This window comes from Aethalodelphis obliquidens, unplaced genomic scaffold (genome assembly GCF_003676395.1).
Source record: "Aethalodelphis obliquidens isolate GAN/ISIS:26980383/991018 unplaced genomic scaffold, ASM367639v1 scaffold24, whole genome shotgun sequence".
In the NCBI taxonomy this organism is placed as follows: Eukaryota; Metazoa; Chordata; class Mammalia; order Artiodactyla; family Delphinidae; genus Aethalodelphis; species Aethalodelphis obliquidens.
In genome coordinates, this window is record NW_020837968.1 from 8,349,602 (window position 1) to 8,356,391 (window position 6,790).

Sequence of the window (6,790 nt, forward strand, 5' to 3'; positions counted from 1 at the left end):
TATATATATATATATATATATATATAGAATCTAAAAAAAAAATGTTCTGAAAAAACTAGGAGCAGGACAGGGATAAAGACGCAGACATAGAGAATGGATTTTAGGACACGGGGAGGGAGAAGGGTAAGCTGGGACAAAGTGAGAGAGTGGCATGGACATATATACACTACCAAATGTAAAATAGATAGCTAGTGGGAAGCAGCCGCACGGCACAGGGAGATCAGCTCGGTACTTTGTGACCATCAAGAGGGGTGGGATAGGGAGGGTGGGAGGGAAACACAAGAGGGAGGAGATGTAGGGATATATGTATATGTATAGCTGATTTACTTTGTTATAAAGCAGAAGCTAACACACCATTGCAAAGCAATTATACTCTAATAAAGATGTTAAAAAAAATAAACTTTATTAGTCATCCTTTTTGTTTTCTTCAAAATGTCCTTAAGCATGGATCTATACAAATTTCAATTCTAAAACTAGATATAATCGCTTAAAAAGGTTGGACTAACAAAAATTCTTCTTTACCACAATTGGAATTGGATTGTGGCAAGTGTATTCATTTTACTACTTCTGATATAATACGTAATCATTGGCATTTGCCCTGCGTATAAAGGAAGTATCTTGGACTAAAAATCAATAATAGCAGTTTTGAAAATCATTTTCTATTGATGAGATTCTGCTTCCAGAATAAGACTTAGCCCACAAGTTGAAACTTTATAGTTACATGGAAACAGTTCACAATTACTGTAATTTAGAATTTAACTCACATTCAAATTGAAATGGGAGGAAAAATAAATCCCTGTATGAAACTGTTCTCACTGTATGTGTTTTGAAGCTTGTTCTAAAATGTGAAATCAACATTGCTATTCTAGTCACAGCAAAGCACTTTTCCAAATGTCGTATTAAACTCATAACTTGGAGAATGACAAGGCTTGCTAATGTGATTGTTCTTTCCTTATAATAAAGGCAAAAATTGCCAGCGCTTCTGAACTTAAAATAAGATGTGATTGGAGTTAGATGAATTACTTCTGATGAATATGTATTTGAAGTGATTATGTTTAAAGATATGTATCTGTCAGTATACTTTATTTCGATTTTAACCTGTATTCAGCAGACTAGATTTTTACTTTGAATATCCTCATATTAACTTTCTTGATATCAAAGTTGCTGCAGAGTTACATTTTAAAGAAAAGTTTGACACAATATTTGGTTTAAACTAAAAAGGTTTTGGCTGTCTTTTTCTAGTTTTTGCTATTTACTTGCATCATGCTCAGATACTCTTTGTCACTCCAGTCCCTATTTCTTTGACTTGCTTTTAGAACACCATAATGTGTTTTTCTCTTTGCTTTTAGCGAAATGGTTGATAGAAAACAAAATTGATGGATATTTCATGAAACATTTTAGCTACATAAAACAGACTCCAATTTTTTTGAAGTAAATTATAATAGACTATTTACAATAGACATTTGCTACCATCTCTCAGCTACATCTACAACTATCATGCTAGGACATAACAATTTTCTTAACAAATTATGATATTGATATGTATGAGAAGTTTTAGGCAAGTGATGTAAGACATTTTGAAGTTGGAACATTTGAAAAAAATAGAAGCATTTTAGTCTAGGAAGTTAGGTTTTCAAAGAAATGTTTTTGCATATAATTTTAACTTCTCTTCAGTAAATACTGAGTGAATGACTAATATTTTTTCTTCATTGCCCCCCTCTTTTAAAATTATTCCATTTTTTTGCTTTTTTCTCCACCACGTCACTGAAATGACCTTGCTCAGATCATTAAATCAAATAGACATTTTTCAATTTTCACTTAACTTGGCTTCTTTAGCAACATTCCAAATATTTCTTGTTTTTTAAATGCTTTTTGCATTCAGTTCCTCAGTTATTTTTCATACTTTACCAGTTTATCCTAAATTATATCTTTTGCTGAGCTAAAATAGTCTACCTTAAATGAATGTTGTGTTTTTTTATGGAATGAAAGTTTTTTTTTTTAACATCTTTATTGGAGTATAATTGCTTTAAAATGGTGTGTTAATTTCTGCTTTATAACAAAGTGAATCAGCTATACATATACATATATCCCCATATGTCCTCCCTCTTGCGTCTCCCTCCCACCCTCCCTATCCCACCCCTCTAGGTGGTCACAAATGGCCTTAGGGCATTTTCTACTCTTACTGTTCACTTTCTCCCTAGTCGATTTTCTCCCAAGTATAGTCAACATCAGAATCACCGAGGAAGAACTGAAAACCTGCATATTTTGAGACACCTCCACACAGATTTACTAGTAAATGACAAAACAATGTGGACTGTCTCCATAGCTCTTGGAGTGGATATAGGAGGCAGTACTGTCAGAGTAATAGAAACCTAGGCTCTAGCCTTCAACTTACAGAAATGACTGGGGAAGGAGATCATGCCCAGAATTTCACCTGACCCATGATAAAGACAAATTTGAACTTCAAAATTTCTACCAAGTATAATACATGTGACTATTAAGAATTTCCAGTTTTCTTCACAGAAAAGATATTTTGTTGGAGCTGATTTTTTTGTATACACACGTTTTTATTATGCTAGAAAAGCATGCAATAATTTCATTATTCAGAGCTGTATCTATTCTGAGTAGGTCATGTTTATATATGTTTAGAAAAACACATCTTCCTTAATGAGGATCATTCATATACTTTTCTGAGATTTGTACTATTTATCTTTGTAAATATTTCTCTCTCTGTATGAGTATATTGCGGTAACACTCTCACACTTATGATTAAGTGATAAAGTGATATCTTTATCCCACCCTGGACCAGGAGCTGTAATGAACAAGCAACAAATCTGTATTGGAAAAATCACACTGCTCCCTCTTGGTGAAGAAATCCCTATTGTGGAAGACAGTAATGAAAAGGAAATCTACTTTGGTTTTAGGGACTACAAACTCAGTTCACACATGAAAAAATATCCCTATGGTCAGAACTTTCTCACCATTTATCACGTCACACAGCTGCCTGGTATGAAATCCTTATTCACTTGATCTATGCCAGCTATATGTCACTTTCTGGTCTCAGCCACCTCAACATCTTAACAGTCAGGGAACAGACTTTATCTTCAATATCTTTTTCCAACATTTCTAATTTTTTAAACAATGAAGCCTGAAACCATTACCACATCAGTGAATTTCTCAAAAATTTGATGAAGGCTATTATGGAAGCTCTGAGGATGATATGATTAGGTGGTGGGTAGTCAGCCTGTTTATAATGAATCTACTCCAGCATTACTATTTGCTGGATATTTGAATTTTTTGATCTATGACATTATTAAAAGGAATTTCTAGTTACTCACCTTTTAAAATAGTGGCCATCATTGGGTCCCAGAGGCTGAAGCTAGCACAATGGGCTAAAACTTTTTGGTATATGCATTCACATCAAAAAATGTAGTCTGATGGAAAATTATGTTGCTTCTTCTTTTCTTGACAATCATACAAATATGTTTATGCATACACTGAGGTTAGCCCAACATCTATCGCTGCCTTTTATACCAGAGATATTTACCAGTTGGAAAACTGGGGCATAGGGATCAAAGAGAAAGTAAAAGCATAGGTGTTGCAGAAGTGTCACATGGTTGAAGAGATAAAATTGGCAGTGAATGTCTACCAAGTGAGTAAACGTAAGAGCAATCAAATTCAAGGAGAAAAGAGGCCTGTAGAGGAACAGGCTCCACATTCTGTGACACTTTCCCCCTCAATACATTTAATAACCCCTAAGCCTGGCAATCAAGAGACCTTGATTCCAAGCAGAACACGGTAGCTAGGGTGCTAGTCACTCGACAGTGTTTTTGGCAGTCTCATCGACTGAGGAAACACACTTTAAAAATGTCCAAGAAGGAGTGCCCCCCAGCAAATTTCCTTGACTTCAATTAAAACTCCAGAAAGGCTCGAATGGTCAAGCCCTCTTCAAAACTAAATTTTCACATGAGTCAATTCAATCACTGCTTAGGTAAAAGAAATCTTAACCTACTATAATTACCTGTAGAAAAATGTTAATTGCTCTCTGCAGGAAGATACACTTATTAAGAACTTCTACATTTTTAAAATATGCAATTCCAGTCATTCAGTAAAAAATAAACAAGCAGGCTGATAAACAAGACCAAATGACAAAAGAAGAGCTCTTAACAGATGTTTTCGAATAACTAAGTCAGATAAACCCAGAAAATCATTTCTTACAATTATAAAATATATCAGACTTTATTCTTTTCAAAGTACTTTCTTTCAGTTATCTGATTTCATCTATGCAATAGTCCTGTATGCTTGGTGGGGCCGACAACAGAAACAGACCCAGGAGTTATCAGATGGGATCTTTAAAACAACGGTGATTAATTTATTCACAGAATATAAGTGATGAGGAGAAAAATTACTCCCAGAAGTCTGTACTCTACATTATGTGACAGAAATTTTAGAAAGGCAAAAGGAAATCATAAAACTTAATAAACAGATTAATGTGATAGTATTCAAGACAGCAGCAGGTAATAATAGTGATGTGGAAGAGTGGGCAGAAGTAAATATCCACAATGATGAGACAAAAACAAGTATAAAAAATACATAAAAGAGCATGAGACTCATATAGCAAATTGTTTTTAAAAAAGGTTTAGTGCCCATGTAACTGGAATCCCTCAATGAGAGAAGAGACAACGACAGAGATGCTGTTTTAAGAAATTATACACACATACACTTGAAAGGATGATGTACATATAGACTTAGTCTGTATTAAAAACCACAAATAGGATAAATAAAAAGAAAAATCAGGCATAGCAGAGGAATAAAAAAGACTTAAGGCCCAGAAAAAAATATTAAAAGCAAGGACAGAAAAATATATATATTACCATCAAAGTAACAAAGATAAAACCACAGTAAAAGGGTCAATAGAAACACTGAAAGTCAGAAAACAATAACTTTTTAAAATGCAAAAAAAATTCTTCAAAATGAAACTAAAATAAATTTTAGAGAAGCTAAAGTTAAATTTAACATGAACTAACCATTGTCATAAAAATAATTAAAGAAATACTTCAAGATAAAAAGTGGTTCTGAATGGAAAATAACAGAGAAAATGTTACAAATGTTAAATATACAAAATGTTAAATATTTGTGTGACTCTAAATAAATATTGACTATGTAAATAGCACTTATTTGGCCTTGAAGTTTAACATGTTGGTTAAATTAAGATAATGGAAAAAAGACAATTTCCGTCCACCTACTTAACTTCTGAACCTTTGAGATACAGTTATAACCCTATTTTAATAACCTTTTCTGCTAATTATAACAACTGCCTCACTTCTTATTCAATTTAGATTGAATGATTAGTTTTATTGTTATGATCAATATTTTCCTACCTCTTTGGATGCTTCATAATCTTTTTTTTAAAACAATTTTATTTAGGTATGGTTGACAAAAAATAGCTGTACATATTTATTGTATACAACTTGATGAGTTTGGAGATAAGTATACATTTGTAAAACCATCAGCATATTCTATGTCATAAACATATCCATCATTTCTAAAAGGGTCTTCTCATCTTCCTTTGTTATTATCATTATTTTGTGATAAGAATACCTAATATAAGATTTATCCTCGGGGCTTCCCTGGTGGTGCAGTGGTTGAGAGTCCGCCTGCCGATGCAGGGGACATGGGTTCGTGCCCCGGTCCGGGAGGATCCCACATGCCGCGGACCGGCTGGGCCCGTGAGCCGTGGCCGCTGAGCCCGCGCGTCCGGAGCTTGTGCTCCGCAACGGGAGAGGCCACAACAGTGAGAGGCCCAAGTACAGCAAAAAAAAAAAAAAAAAAGATTTATCCTCTTAGCAACTTTTTAATTATACAATACAATATTTTGCACTATAGGCAGTAATCTGTACAAAAGATCGCTAGGACTTATTCATTTTGTATAACTGATACTTAGTATCCTTTGCTTCATACTCATTTCCCCCTCCCCCAAATCTCTGGCAACCACCATTTTACTATCTGCTTCTATGAGTTTGACTATATTAGATTCCTCAGATAAGTGGTACCATGTAGTATATGTACTTCTATGTCTGACTTATTTCACTAAGCATAAAATAATTCAGGGTCATCTATGTTGTCAAAAATGGCAGGATTTCCTTCTTTTTTGAAGCTGAAAAATATTTCATTGCATGTATATATGACATCTTCTTTATCCATTCATCCATGACATCTTCTTTATCCATTCATCCATTGATGGGTATTTAGATTGCTTCCATGCCTTGGGTATGGAGAATAAGGCTGCAGTAAACATAGAAGTGCAGATACCCCTTTGAGATCCTGATTTCAATTCCATTGGGTATATATTCAGAAGTGGGATTGCTGAATCATACAGTAGTTCTATTTTCAATTTTTTGGGGCGCTTTCATTCCTTTTTCATAGTGACTGCACCAATTTACATTCCTACCAACTGTACACAAGGGTCCCCAAAAACACTTATCTCCTGTCTTTTTGATGATAGCCATCTTAACAGGTACGAGCTGATATCTCACTGTGGCTTTGATTTGCATTTTTCGTGATGAAGAGTGATGGTGAGCACTTTTTCATGTCCTTGTTGGACATGTGTATGTCTTCTTTGTAAAAATGTTTATTCAGATCCTTTGCCCCTTTTTAAATTAGGTTATTAGGTGTTTTGTGGGGTTTTGTTTGTTTTTGTTTCTGTTTTGCTATTGAGTTGTAGGAATTTCTTACATACTTTGGATGTTAGCCCTTAATCAAATACATGGCTTGCAAATATCGTCTCCCA